The 15422-nt window shown below is 46.7% G+C and overlaps 1 long non-coding RNA gene across 1 annotated transcript; it reads right to left on the reverse strand.

The window, feature by feature from the left end:
• Positions 1-14506: 14506 nt before the first annotated feature.
• Positions 14507-15416, reverse strand: LOC117084293. The gene is made up of 2 exons (XR_004437393.1): positions 15030-15416; positions 14507-14941 (listed from the first exon to the last, which is right to left on the reverse strand). It is a non-coding gene; the product is annotated as an uncharacterized LOC117084293 (long non-coding RNA).
• Between the last annotated feature and the right edge of the window lie 6 nt (positions 15417-15422).

Here is a 15422-nt window from a genome sequence, read left to right on the forward strand (position 1 = left end):
CTAACAAATACAGCTTTTAAAGGATTTAAATGCATTCATTTACTTACAGTTATTGAATAGAATTAGCAAATGGGTTGCTCCTGAAAATGAGAGCTCCAGGGACTTAAACTGTAAAATTTTTTCCTCCTTTTATTAACACAGATAATTAGGACCTTTACTCAACTATTGTGAGGCAATTAAGGAACTCGATATATTTCACCAAATGAACTGCAAGAATTTCCTCAGAAATCTGAAAGCTAAAGAAAAAAAGATTATATAACTAAGCCTAAAAAAGTAGTCATCTACATTAAACAAGTAGTCATCTACACTGTTACTTGAAGTTCATGAGCATAAGGTAGGGATCCTTACATTTTCTCTTGGAATATGATTTCTGTTGAGATCTAAACCATCATTAATGTTCCACATACAAGGTGACTCTAGGACTGGCCTTGTACTATGAGCAGTGGATAAAGATCTGGTCCTCCCTCTCTATATCAGAGGCTTGGTCACCTCTACTACCCTCTCATGAGTTCTGTGAAGAGTACAAGAGACGAATGCTTAGTATTTCTTTTTTTTTTCCTAAATAATTCCTCCATAATTTGCATTTTGATGGCATTCCCAGCAACAGTGTTTTAACTATGAAAATAGGTCAGAACGGCCGGGCGTGGTGGCTCAAGCCTGTAATCCCAGCACTTTGGGAGGCCGAGACGGGTGGATCGCGAGGTCAGGAGATCGAGACCATCCTGGCTAACACGGCGAAACCCCGTCTCTACTAAAAAATAGAAAAAACTAGACGGGCGAGTTGGCGGGCGCCTGTAGTCCCAGCTACTCCGGAGGCTGAGGCAGGAGAATGGCGTAAACCCGGGAGGCGGAGCTTGCAGTGAGCTGAGATCCGGCCAATGCACTCCAGCCTGGGCGACTGCGAGACTCCGTCTCAAAAAAAAAAAAAAAAAGAAAATAGGTCAGAACATGACCACTGTATGCAATTATAGTTTTGAAGTTGTCCTAAAGAAGTATGTATACTTCTAGGGGGATTTCTAACAAATAGGTCATTCAAAAAGTGGGGAGTGGGGAGAAATGACTATCAATGATATATGGCTTAACAGATAACACTTGCTGCCTTCTGGTTCTGAGAATGCCATTAGAAATACTGATATATAAAGGAGAACTACATGAGATGATGAATAGATTAATTTGCTTGACTATAACCACTTCACTGTGTATAAACATATCAAAATATCATGTTGTATTCCTCAAATATACACAATAAAATAAATTAAATGAAAATAAGCTAGAGATACTCGTATTTAGTAAACCAGCATAGAGATTTAAAAAATAAAACCCCTCAAAGACATTTTCAAGCATTTACTTTTACCATGTTTGTACATTTCACTCATTATATGGGAAAAATTATGCATTTGGCACTGAGGTAGAATTCACAGCAACACCTCCTAGGGGAGGATGAGATAGCGGAGCTGGTGACCAAAGAGATCTAAAGCAGCTCCAAAGGCAATTAGCTCCTAACATTGTGAGCAAGCTATTGGAGGGGGGGCCTGCCCATTCTGGCTTCCATACATCCCCTCAGGCTGACTGAGGTGTTATTTTTAGCCATTTGTGAATTATACTTTATTCCTATGTTAATCATTCCCTATTTCACAAGTATATCTTTAGGTAGAATGGCAAAACTAGACAGGATATTTTGTCTCCAGGTGCCCTCTTGTGATAATACCAAAGATCACAATCAAGGAAAGTTAATTTACCGAGTGCCAGAATGTGCCAAGAGTAGCAAGACTTGACCCTTTCAGTTTAAGTTGTAATCATTCAGAAAACAGTAAATTAATATTTATATTTAGGGGAATGCTAGCTAGCAAATTTATAGCAATATCACTGTCTGAATGATAAAGCTTCAAAATATACTTAGCCGAGAGACTAATTAGTCAGGTTATCAACAATCTGGGGGAGAGACATCAACTGTCCTGGCGCAACATTTGAAAGGTAAATTCATTTAACAATATCATTTCCCAGAATTGTATAATCTAGTTAGCTTTCAGTTCCCAGTAATCTCATAAATCCATCTCACTAAAAATTATGCTTTGGAGGCAAATTAATGAGCTTAAGTTATTTTCCATGATTCTATGTTTTGACTTACTTGTTTAGTTCATTGGACAAGGATTCTCTAACTTGTAATTCTTCAAAATACAGTTGCTTGTGTTTTGTCAATTCTGTTTTATCAAAGTATCCTTGAGTTTTCATTTTGGAGAGTTCGGATTCTAGATTTTTAATTTTCAGTTCCCTCTCATATCGTATGGATGCAATATTATGTGCTGTTTACTGCTCTAACTCTTCTTGAGAGGCTGTTTGTGTCTAAAACAAAGTAAAGGGACACAATTTTAAAATAATTATGACCTGAATGATTACTGTATATTTGTTTACTTTAGTTTTGTGTCAGCAACACAGAGAGCAGCTTTAAATATGTGAAAAAAGAAGCTGAAATGTAACATATTTATCATCACTATCAACCAAATTGATAATTTAATCTGAATTATTAAAAAATTGAATCATTCTTAGGTGAGTACTCATGTAATCTCATGATTCAAAGACCAACAGAATCAATTTAACATGTAAACAACTGAACAATGTGACTGGCTTAAGAGCAATTCAAAGGTATGGTCTAATTTCTTTTTTTTTTTTTTTTTTGAGACGGAGTCTGGCTCTGTCGCCCGGGCTGGAGTGCGGTGGCCGGATCTCAGCTCACTGCAAGCTCCACCTCCCAGGTTCACGCCATTCTCCTGCCTCCACCTCCAAAGTAGCTGGGACTACAGGCGCCTGCCTCGTCGCCCAGCTACTTTTTTGTATTCTTTAGTAGAGACGGGTTTTCACCGTATTAGCCAGGATGGTCTCAATCTCCTGACCTTGTGATCCGCCCGTCTCAGCCTCCCAAAGTGCTGGGATTACAGGCTTGAGCCACTGCGCCCGGCCTCTAATTTCTAAATAATTTTTTTCCTCATAATCCTCTTTTGTGCCAACTCTTCTTAATAAGCAAATGGTTTTCTAATGAGAATCATTATTCTGAAAGATCAGTTTGTTGTAATAATGATGGAAATGAAGAAACTGAAACAGAGAAACAGGTGCTAGCTTCCTTCTAGAAATCTACAAAACAAATTGCTCTAAGAGAAATAGAGGACATACATTCAATATACATATCCAAAATATAATCTGCAGTGAAATGAATGAAAGAACATTAAAGATAAATAAACTAATCTTTAAGAATAGATTCAGTTCTTTTAATTTTTTTATCTCCTGTGTTGCTTGTTCTTTTGTCTCCCTTTTATAATGTTCAAATTGTGCACCTTCCACCATCTTTCTTTCCATATGACTTTTAAGATTTATTGCTACTTGTTCCAACTTCTTTTTATGCTTCTGAAGTTTCTCACATTTCTTTTGTATTGTTTTCAAACATAATGAATTCTGTTGAAGAATGTGATTTTACAAAGGTGAGGAGAGAAAGTGATGGTTTTAAAACACATCTACTAATTGGTTGACATATTTCTCCCATGAATTTCCCCATTGAATACAAGCTGGCCTTCATAACTAGCTTCTAGTGAATATGATGTAATGGAACTATGGTGTCACTTCGAAGGTTAGGTTAGAAAATGTAATACAGCTTCCAGCTGACTTTCTCTCTCTAGAGAAGCTTACCCTTAGAATCCAGCCACCATATACCCTGAGGAAGCCCAAGGCACACGGTGAATCCTTATGTAGCTGTTCCACTGACTGTCCCAGCTAAAGTCTCAGCCAAAAACCAGTTTCAACTGTCACACAGGTAAATAAACAAGTCCTGATAATTCTAGTCCTCAGCTTCAAGTCACCTTAGCTGTTGCCAACTGGAATAGAAATGAGTTGGCCCCACTGAACCTTGCCTAAAACTGCAGATTCTGAACAAACGTTTGAGGTAGTACAGACACAAAATAAAAGTTATTGTCATTATTAAAGAAACAATAATAATAAGTACTAAAACATGTAGGATACCTTTGCGCCAGCAGGTAGGTAGAGGCTGAAAGAAAAGATCTAGAGATGAACGAAAGTGGAAATCCAAAGGGCTTCGAAGAGACTGTTAGTAGAAGCCTGATGGCCCTTGAGCAGAAACCTTTATTGTCATGAGAAAAGTAGATGATGCATTCAATGTGCTGAAAGAAAATTGTGAGCCTGAATATGATACCCAGCAAAGCTACGTTTGAAAAACGAATGAGTAGGCCGGGCGCGGTGGCTCAAGCCTGTAATCCCAGCACTTTGGAAGGCCGAGACAGGCGGATCACGAGGTCAGGAGATCGAGACCATCCTAGCTAACACGGTGAAACCCCGTCTCTACTAAAAACTACAAAAAAACTAGCCGGGCGAGGTGGCGGGTGCCTGTAGTCCCAGCTACTCTGGAGGCTGAGGCAGGAGAATAGCGTGAACCCGGGAGGCGGAGCTTGCAGTGAGCTGAGATCCGGCCACTGCACTCCAGCCTGGGCGACAGAGCAAGACTCCGTCTCCAAAAAAAAAAAAAGAAAAAGAAAAACAAATGAGAAATAAAGTTTTTCTCAGACAAGCAAACACTGAGGGCATTCATCACCCCAAACCAGCCATAGAAGAAATGCTTCCGGGAGTCCTAAGCCTGAAAGTGAAAAGACAATATCTACCATCATAAAAACACAAAAAAGTCTAAAATTCACTGGTAGAACAGATACACAATTGAGAGACAGGAATCCAATATTACCACTACAGAAAACCACTAACTCATATAGGTAAATAATAAAAAGAAAGAAAGGACCAAAGGATATGCAAGACAAACATTAAACAATGAACAAAATGACAACAGCAATAATTCTTCAGCTGTCAATACAACCTTGAGTATAAATGGCTTAAATTGTCCAATTAAAAGATAAACTTTGGATGAGTGAATCAAAAAACAAGACCTAAGAAACTCACCTCAGGCTGGGTGCAGTGGCTTATACCTGTAACCCCAGCACTCTGGGAGGCTGAAGTGGGCAGATCACTTGAGGTCAGGAGTTCAAGACCAGCCTGGACAACATGGTGAAACCCCATCTCTACTAGAAATAAAAAAAAAAAAAATTAGCTGGGCATGGTGGTGCATGTCTGTAATCCCAGCTATTCAGGAGGCTGAGGTGCAAGAATTGCTTGAAGTCGTGAGATGGAGGCTGCAGTGAGCCAAGGTCACTCCATTGCACTCCTGCCTGGATGACAGAGTGAGACTGCATCGAAAAGAAAAAGAAGAGAAGAAGAGGGCAGGAGAGGGGAGGAGAGGGACAGGGAGAAGAAGGAAAGAGAAGAGGAGAGGATAAGGGAGGGGAAAAGAAAAACGAAAGAAAGAAAGAAAGGAAGGAAGAAAGAAAGAAAGAAGGAGAAAGGAAAAAGAAAGAAAGGAAGAGAGAGAAGAAGAAAGGAGGGAGAGGAGGAAGGAGAGGGAGGGAGGGGGAAGAGAGAGAGAGAGAAAGAAAGAAAGAAAGAAAGAGAAAGAAAGAAAGAAAGAAAGGGAGAAAGAGAGAAAGAGAAAAGAAAGAAAGAAAGAAACTTCACCTGAGTGCCAATGAAAAACTCACATCACCTGTAGAGGCATACCCACACCCCACATACAACAATGAAAGTGAAGGGATGGAAAAAATATTCCATACAAATGGAAAACCTTTGAAAGTATGCAGGAGTAACTGTATCTACATCAGACAAAATGGACTTTAAGTCAAAAAACGTAAAAAGAGAAAAAGAAGGTCAGTATATAATGATAAAGAGATCCATTCAGCATGAGAACATAACAGTTATAAATGTATATGCACCCAACAATCGAGCACCCAGATGAATAAGGCAACTATCTTTAGAAATAAAGACAAAGGCACAGCCCAATACTATAATCACTGGATATTTCAACAGCCCATGTTTAGCAGGGGACAGCACATCTAAACAGAAGATCAACAAAGAAACATCTGACATAGTCTCCTCTATAGGCCAAATGAACATAAGAGACATTTAGATAACATTTAATAAAATTATTAGAAGAAAACCTAGGAGAAATGCTTCAGGACATTGGTCTAGGTAATGATTTTATGGTTATGATTCAAAAGCTTCCTTCTGGTCGTTATCTGGAAATACGTGCTTTTCCACCATTGCCCTCAAAGGAGTCCCAAATATCCTTTGGCAGATGACACCAAATAAGTGTTTCCAACCCGCTGAAGCGAAAGACGGGTTTACATCGGCGAGATGAATCCACCTATCACAAACCCAGTTCACAGAGAGCTTCTTTCTACTGCTTCTCTGGGGATATTTGATTTCTCAACATAGGCCTCCATGGGCTCCCAAATATGCCTTGGCAAATTCTAGGTAGGGAAAGCCTGTTTCCAACACGTGAATGAAAAGAACTCTGTGAGATGAATCCAATCATGCAAAGCAGTTTCACAGATCGTTTCTTCATGGCTTTCATCGGGGGGATAACCTGGTTTTGACCACAGGAATTAATGGGCTTCAAAATGTCTTCCCACAGATTCCACAAAAAGAGCATTTCCAACCTGGTGAATCGGAGAAACAAACAAACAGACAAACAAAAGGTGTCATGCTGCGAGATAAATCCAGACATCACGAAGCAGTTTCCAGGAAATATTCTCTCTGGTCTTTGTCCGGGGAGATTCAGTTTTTCACCATAGGCCTCAAGGGCTCCCAGATGTCCCTTCGGATTTTCTACAAAGAGAGTGTCTCCAACCTGCTGAATCAAAAGAAAGGTGTACCTCTTTAAGATGAATCCACACATCACAAAGCAGTTTCTCAAATACATTCTTTCTAATTTTTTTCTGGGAATATTTGGCTGTTCGCCATACACCTAAATGGGCTCCCAAAAATCCATTCAGAGATACTGCCAAAAAGAAGTGTTTCTAACCTGCTGGATCAAAAGAATGGTTTATCGCTAAGAGATGAATCTACGCATCACAAATCAATGTGACAGATAGCGTCTTTCTTGTCTTTACCTGTGGATTTTCAGGTTTTCAACAGAGACCTCAATGGGTCTCCAAATGTCCCTTCACAGATTCTACAGCAAGCGTGTTTCCAACCTCCTGGTTCAAAAGATGTATCCGTTTGAGGTGAATCCACACGTCAAAAAGCAGTTTCACCAGTAGCATGTTTTCTCGTTTTCATCTGGGGATATTCAGTTTCACCACAAGCCACAAAGGGCTCCCAAATGTCCCTTCGAAGATTCTGCCAAAAACTGCCTCCAATCGGCCGCGTGCAGTGGCTCACGCCTGTAATCTCAGCATTTTGGCAGGCAGAGGCGGGTGGATCACCTGAGGTCAGGAGTTCGAGACCAGCCTGGCCAAAACGGTGAGACCACCCCCCCATCTCTACCAAGAATACAGAAAATTAGCCGGGCCTGGTAGCGGGTGCCTGTAATCCCAATTACTTGGGAGGCTGAGGCAGGAGAAACCCTTGAACTGGGAGGCAGAGGTTGCTGTGAGCCGAGATGGTGTCACTGCACTCCAGCCTGGGGGACAGACTGAGGCCCTGTCTAAAAAAAAAAAAAAAAGACAGTAACAAAAACAAAAACAAAAACAAAATGCTTCCAGTCTGCTGAATCCACAGAAAGATGTAACGCAGTAAGAGGAATCTACACATCGCAAAGCAGTGTTACAGATAGCTTCCTCTTAGTTTTTATGCACAGATTTTCTGGTTTTCACCCTAGGCCTCAAGTAGCTCCCAAATGTCCTTTTGCAGATTCTAAAAAACGGGCGCTTCCAACCTGGTATATCAAAAGAAAGGTGTTTGGACGAACGGAGGCAAGATGGCGCACTTCCGGGTTCTTCATCTCCCCCAACTTTTCCCGCGCGCGCGAAAATGCAGCCGACGCCCGGGAAGGTGCAGACCAACTGGGCATGCGCCAGGTGACGTCAATCTGAAGAGACCAAGATTTACCTGGTCGCACCTGCGGAACGCCCCCGGACACGCCCGTGCCCCGCCTATCGCCTCCCACTCCCAGAAAAGCCGCTGCGGACGAGTGCCACGCACGGACTTCCCAGCTTCCCCACTGCGGTCGGGACTGTCGGAACTTCGTCCGAGAGCAGCACGAAGAACTCTGTGGGCCTCATTTGCCGGAGGCCAACAGACCTCTCCTTACCCACCTTCTTCCCCTGAAGCTAGGTGACCAAAATAAACTTGCAGTTTTGCTCCTACCCTTGCCTAGTCACTGGTTCCTTTGCGCCCGATCTGGTGGTCTTAGAAAAACAAGTCAAAAGGTTTCAGTCTGTGAGATGAATCCACACACCACGAAGCAGTTTCCGAGACAGCTTCTTTCTAGTTTTTATTTGGGGATCTTCGGTTTTTCGCACTAGGCCTCAATGGGCTCCCGAAAGGTGTATTCGCGGATTCCACAGAAAGACAGCTTCAAACCTCCTAAATCAAAAATTAGTTTTAATTCTGTCCCAGGAATCCACACACCACAAAGCAGTATCATACAGAGCTTCTTTCTATTTCTGTGGTGGGGATATTCGGTTTTCCACATTAGGCCGCAATGGGCTCCCAAATGTCCATTTTGCTTCCAAACTGCTGCATCCAAAGACCGTTGTAACTCTGTCTGATGAATCCACACATCGCAAAGCAGTTTCATGAAGATCTTCTCTCTCGTCTTTATCTGCAAATATAAGATTGTTTCACCATAGGACACAAGGATCTCCTAAATGTACACAGACAGATTCTACCAAAAAATCCTTCCAACCTGCTGATTCAAAAGAAAGGTTTAACTCTGTGATAGGAATACACACACCACAAAGGAGTTTCACAGAGAATGGTGTTTTTTGGCTTGTTTGTTCGTTTGTTTTTCGGTTTGTTTGCTGGTTTTGTTGTTGTTGTTGTTGTTGTTGTTGTTTTTGAGACGCAGTTGCGCTGTTGTTGCTCAGACTGGAGCGCCATGGCGCCATCTCGCCTCACTGCGACCTCTGCCTCCCAGGTTCAAGCAATTCTCCTGCCTCAGTTTCCCTTCCCTAGTAGCTGGGATTACAGGCTTGTGCCACCACGCCCGGCTACTTTTGTATTTTCAGGAGAGACGGGGTGTCTCCGGGTGGGTGAGGCGGGTCTCGAACTGCCGACCTCAGGTGATCTGCCCGCCTCGGCCTCCCAAAGTGCTGGGGATAACAGGCGTGAGCCACCGCGCCCGTACTATGTCATTGTATTGTATTTTATTTACTTGTATGTATGGATGTATTTATGCTACCTGATCAAAGGTCACTCAGGCCCAGTCCTCAAAGTGGCGATTTCCTAGGCAACAAGGAAGGGGGGAACTTGGAGGTGGGGGCGGGGGCGGTGGAGAAGACACAGTTGCCCCAGGCTGTGCGCCGGCGGCCTGGGCTTCCTTCCTCTGTTGATGTCTCCCTTTTCAGAGGAACAGTGGCCGCTAGGTGATCCCCACAACTAACCGACCAGGGCCCCTAGGAGCACACAGCCCAAGACCCCAGCTATCGGATCATCTGGAACTTCTGTCCGGAGGCGAGAGACGAGAGAGGAGAGATGAGAGACCGACTGGGAATTCTCTGGGTCAAGGTCCAAACCTAAAAGAATCACTGGCACAGACACCAGGACTGACGAAGACAATTTGTAACAGTTTCCGTGTTTTGGGTGAATCCGTGTGTTTCTGTATCACAAAATTACACATTTTGAACATTGCGGCTTTTCTACTCCTTACGTGTACGGTCCTGAGATAGACAGACCAGGGGACTCCTCAGCTCAGAGTCCATGAGGCCAGAAGCTGACATCCTAAATTCCTATGTAGAATGAATTAGGCAAGCCAGCCAAACACTCTGCCGTAAAACTGTCGGGAAGACGAGCCCTGGTGGTTGGGGGGGGCGGATGGGTGGGGGGGTGGGGGGGAGCCGGCTGCGGTAGGCTCACGCCTGTCATCCCCGCACTTTGGGAGGCCGAGGGCAGGTGGATCCCTCCAGATGGTGCCATTGCACTCCAGGGTGGGCAACAAGAGCGAAAACTCCGTCCAAAACAACAACAACAACAACAACAGAAACGTTAAGTGCTGTCTGCTGTTATTTAGGCTTCCCTCCCGGAGGAGCACATAATACAGCTGTTGTCTGTCTGCCTGCCTGCCTGCCTGCCTGTCTGTGACAGGGTCAGGAAGTGGGCGGTCCTGCAGGTCCTCTCGAACTCTGTGCACCTGAGCTAGTATCTCGGTGCAATCATGGAGCGGGGTGTCCAGGTCCGGGTTAGGCAGCAGCGAGGAAGGGTTTAAGGTTGTTGGGGGCAGGAAAGTTATCCTGAGAGGGTTTAGTAGTAGTCCTTGGTAGTGGGTGAGCCGGGCGTTACTTATCCATCGATTAGGTGGCTGTTTGAGTACACCCTCGATGGCATGTGGGGTACTGACCCGTAATTCTTGACCTATGACAAGTTTATCAGCATCTTGTACCATCAGGGCCGTGGCTGCAATCATTCGGAGACAAGGGGGCCACCCAGCAGCCACTGCGTCTAACTTCTTTGACATGTATTCAACTGGCCTCCACCAGGGGACTAAGTTCTGAGTTAGCACCGCCTTGGCGACACTCTTGCTCTCATCCACGTATAAGTGGAAGGGCTTAGTGACGTCAGGTAGTCCCAGTGCAGGCGCAGAGAGTAGGGCGGTTTTAATCTGTTGGAAAGCTGACCCGGCTTCTTCTGTCCAATTAAATGGCTGCTGTCCCCATGTTGCCTTATATAAGGGCTTAGCCAGCTCTGCAAACCCAGGTATCCATAGTCTACAAAATCCCGCCCACCCCAGGAATTCCCTTACTTGTCGGGTGGATTGTGGCCTGGGGATCTGCAGAACAGTCTGCTTCCAGGCGTCTGTTAACCAGCGCTGGCCTCCTTTTAGCAGGTACCCCAGATATGTTACTTCTGGTTTACAGATTTGAGCTTTCTTTGTCGAGGCTCGGTAGCCTACATCCCCTAGAGCTTGTAAGAGACCCTTGGTCCCTTGGATACAAGCTTCTTGGGTCTCGGCAGCAATCAAGAGGTCATGAACATACTGTAACAAGATTACTTCGGGGTGTTTGCATCGGTACTCACCCAGGTCTTCATGGAGGGCCTCATCAAACAGGGTAGGAGAGTTTTTGAATCCCTGCGGCAGTCTGGTCCATGTCAGTTGGCCACTTATGCCTCTCTCAGGATCAGTCCACTCGAAAGCGAAGAGCTTTTGGCTCTGAGGGGCTAAAGGCAAACTGAAGAAGGCATCTCTCAAATCTAAAACAGTGTACCATTGGTGTTTAGGGTTTAAAGTACTCAGGAGGGTATACGGGTTAGGCACAGTTGGATGTATGTCCATAACCCTCTTATTGACTTCTCTTAAGTCTGGTACAGGTCTGTAGTCCCCGCTATTAGGTTTCCGTACCGGCAACAAGGGAGTATTCCAGGGTGAGTGACAAGGCCGAAGGACCCCTTGCTTGAGGAGCCGATGGATGTGGGGCGTAATTCCTTCTTTTGCTTCTAGGGGCATCAGGTATTGACGTACCCGAATGGGGTCTGTCCCAGGCTCGAGTTCAACAAACAAGGCAGGACGGTGTCTTGCTAGTCCTAAACCTCCCGTTTCTGCCCAAGCACCTGGATATTGTTGAAGCCAGGTTGCTATGTTCTGGTCAGGGGCCGCTTGCTCCTGGTGGAGCCAGTACTCATCTTCTAAGGTTATAGTCAGGACGGGCACAGGCTGATTTTGGGAATTGGTCACGATGGGCCCCGCAGGGAGGAAATGGATCTGCGCTCCCATTTTAGTCAGCAGATCCCTCCCCAATAAAGGATAGGGGCTCTCAGGGATGATCAGGAAAGAATGGGTTACATTCCTGGCACCGAGGTTTACTGTTCTTTGTGTCGTCCAGGGGTATTTCTTAATTCCTGTGGCCCCTTGTACCCATGAGGACTTGGAGGATAATTTTCCCTCAGTTTCAACTAGGACTGAGTGCTGTGCTCCCGTATCAACCAAGAACTGAACTGAGGACCCCTGCACTTGTATAGTTACCCTAGGTTCGGGGAGGGGGACCGAACCCTGTCCTCCCTACTCTTTGCCTTGAGTGACTAGTACTGGTGTAGACCTAGGGGGTCCCTGTCCCCATTGTTTCTTCCTGGGGCAGTCTCTTACCCAGTGGCCAGCTTCTTTACAGTAGGCACATTGGTCTTTGCTCAGATTATCGTGTCTGGGGGACCGCCCAGGTTGGGCGTTCTGTTGCTGTAGATGCTCTTTTTGTACAACTGCTGCCAAGACCTTAGTCATTTGTTCAGTGGCCTTAAGTTGCTTTTCCTCTGGAGTATCTCTATTATTGTAAACCCACTGGGCTATCTGAAGAAGGTCCTGAAGCTGTTTTCCCTCCAAGTTTTCTAATTTCTGGAGTTTCTTTCTAATGTCTGGGGCTGCCTGATTTACAAAAGACATTGCAACAGCTGCCTGACTTCCTAAAGCCTCTGGGTCTATGGGAGTGTACTGTCTAAAGGCTTCCATTAATCTTTCTAAGTAGTTAGCTGGGCTTTCTGTCTTTTCCTGCAGGACAGAGTATACTTTAGCCAAATTAGTGGGCTTGCGAGCTGCTGCCCGGAGACCTGCCATTAGAGTCTGGCGATAAAGGCATAGCCATCCCCTACCTTCTGCGGTGTTGTAATCCCACGCCGGTCTGGTCAGAGGAAAAGTCGCATTTATGAGGCCGGGGTTGGTAGACGGTTGACCGTCGTCCCCCGGGACCAGCTTTCTAGCTTCTACCTGTATTCTCTCTCGCTCCTCCATTGTGAACAAGATTCGGAGGAGCTGCTGACAATCATCGCAAGTGGGCTGGTGGGTGAACATAACACTATCCAGTAAAGCCATTAAATCTTTGGGGTTGTCTGAAAACCGGGCACTCTGAGCCTTCCAGTTATACAGATCACTGGTGGAGAATGGCCAGTACTGGAGCCTGGGAATTCCCGTGTCATCTGGGGGTACTATTTCCCGAAGGGGTAAAGCCACTGTGGAGTCAGGCGGCTGGGGGGGTTAACTCACACGATCCCGTGCCTGCAAGTCCAGGTGCGACAGAGGAAGAAGAGCATGCAGGTGAAGGAAAGAAGGAAGGAAAGGAGGGGAAGGGGGAGCGGATAGGGAGGACAGAGGAGGGAGAGGGGGGAGGGGGGAGGAGGAGGGGGGAGGAGGAGGGAGGAGGGGGCGACGGTAGAGGGGGAGGGGGGGGAGGGGGGAGGGGAGGGAAGGGAGAGGGAGGGGAGGCAGGGTGGGGGAGGGAGGGGAGAAAGAGGGAGGGAGGGAGGGAGGGAGGGAGGGCGAGGGAGAAAGGAACGTTCATGTATATGTAAATCACGCATCTGCATATGTAAATGAGATTCAGGTTGAATATTCAGATTCACATTCTTACCATAGACATGCATTGCATAATAGTTTTATCGGTATGTACATATATGTATAGATGTGCAAGCACGTGTGTACATATAGACACATAGAGATATACACAGAGAGAAGAATGCATATATGTGTTGTGTGCGTATACATATGCACGTATGCATATACATGTACATACACACACGTGTACGCACATGTACCTGTGCATACACAACACCGTGCAGAAAAGATGTAACAAACGAAGGAATTGGCCGGGAGCGGTGCACTCCATCCCGGGCGACAGAGGGAGACTCCATCTCCAGAAAAAAGACAAGAAAAGAAAAGAAAGAGAAAGAGAAAGAAAAAGAAAAAAAGAAAAAGAAAAAGGAGGAGGCCGGGCGCGGTGGCTCAAGCCTGTAATACCAGCACTTTGGGAGGTCGAGACGGGCGGATCACAAGGTCAGGAGATCGAGACCACCCTCGCTAATATCGTGAAACCCCGTCTCTACTAAAGAATACAAAAAACTAGCCGGGCGACGGGGCGGGCGCCTGTAGCCCAGCTACTTGGGAGGCGGAGGCAGGAGCATGGCGTGAACCCGGGAGGCGGAGCTTGCAGTGAGCTGAGATCCGGCCACCACACTCCAGCCCGGGCGACAGAGCCAGACTCCGTCTCACACCAACAAAAAAAAAAAAAAAAAAAAAGGAAGAAAAGGAGGAAGTCCTACCGAAGGCTGCAGTGACACTCTCTCTTAATAGATACGGCGGAAGCGAACTGCAGGTGGGGCTGAAAGAAAATACAGAAGGAGTTCCGCGTGGTCCCAGCTACTCCGAAGGCCGAGGTGGGTGAAGGCCGCCCGCCCGCGAAGCAGGGATAGCCGCGCCCTCCCACTTGGGACGGCTATTGGCCGCCTGCTGGTCGACCCGGGAGACGCTGAGCCAGCCAGCGGCTAAGTCCGGAGCTGGACGGCGGCAGCTGGTCGACCACGGAAGGTGGGTGGCAGGGAAGGGGTGTCCCACCCAGAAGCGTCGGCCGGAGGTCGGTCTCGTCCAGACAACATAGCTCCGACGGGAGGGCCTGGCTCTGCAGCCCTCGCGGTGTGCTGGTCGACCCGTGTGGAGGCAAGAGGAGGAAGGGCACGTCCACTCTCGACTGCGGGCTCCCATCCACTCTGTAGGGTAAAACTAACCTGTCTCACGACGGTCTAAACCCAGCTCACGTTCCCTATTAGTGGGTGAACAATCCAACGCTTGGTGAATTCTGCTTCACAATGATAGGAAGAGCCGACATCGAAGGATCAAAAAGCGACGTCGCTATGAACGCTTGGCCGCCACAAAGCCAGTTATCCCTGTGGTAACTTTTCGACACCTCCTGCTTAAAACCCAAAAAGGTCAGAAGGATCGTGAGGCCCCGCTTTCACGGTCTGTATTCGTACTGAAAATCAAGATCAAGCGAGCTTTTGCCCTTCTGCTCCCACGGGAGGTTTCTGTCCTCCCTGAGCTCGCCTTAGGACACCTGCGCGTTACCGTTTGACAGTGTACCGCCACAGTCAAACTCCCCACCTGCCACTGTCCCCGGAGCGGGTCGCGCCCGGCCGGCGCCGGGCGCTTGGCGCCAGAAGCGAGAGCCCCTCGGGGCTCGCCCCCCCGCCTCACCGGGTCAGTGAAAAAAACGAATCAGAGTAGTGGGTTTCACCGGCGGCCGCAAGGCCGGCGGACCCCGCCCCGCCCCTCGCGGGACGGGGGGGCGCCGGGGGCCTCCCACTTATTCTACACCTCTCATGTCTCTTCACCGTGCCAGACTAGAGTCAAGCTCAACGGGTCTTCTTTCCCCGCTGATTCCGCCAAGCCCGTTCCCTTGGCTGTGGTTTCGCTGGATAGTAGGTAGGGACAGTGGGAATCTCGTTCATCCATTCATGCGCGTCACTAATTAGATGACGAGGCATTTGGCTACCTTAAGAGAGTCATAGTTACTCCCGCCGTTTACCCGCGCTTCATTGAATTTCTTCACTTTGACATTCAGAGCACTGGGCAGAAATCACATCGCGTCAACACCCGCCGCGGGCCTTCGCGATGCTTTGTTTTAATT

The sequence above is a fragment of the Trachypithecus francoisi genome, unplaced genomic scaffold (assembly GCF_009764315.1).
Source record: "Trachypithecus francoisi isolate TF-2019V2 unplaced genomic scaffold, Tfra_2.0 Contig00469, whole genome shotgun sequence".
Lineage (NCBI taxonomy): Eukaryota > Metazoa > Chordata > Mammalia > Primates > Cercopithecidae > Trachypithecus > Trachypithecus francoisi.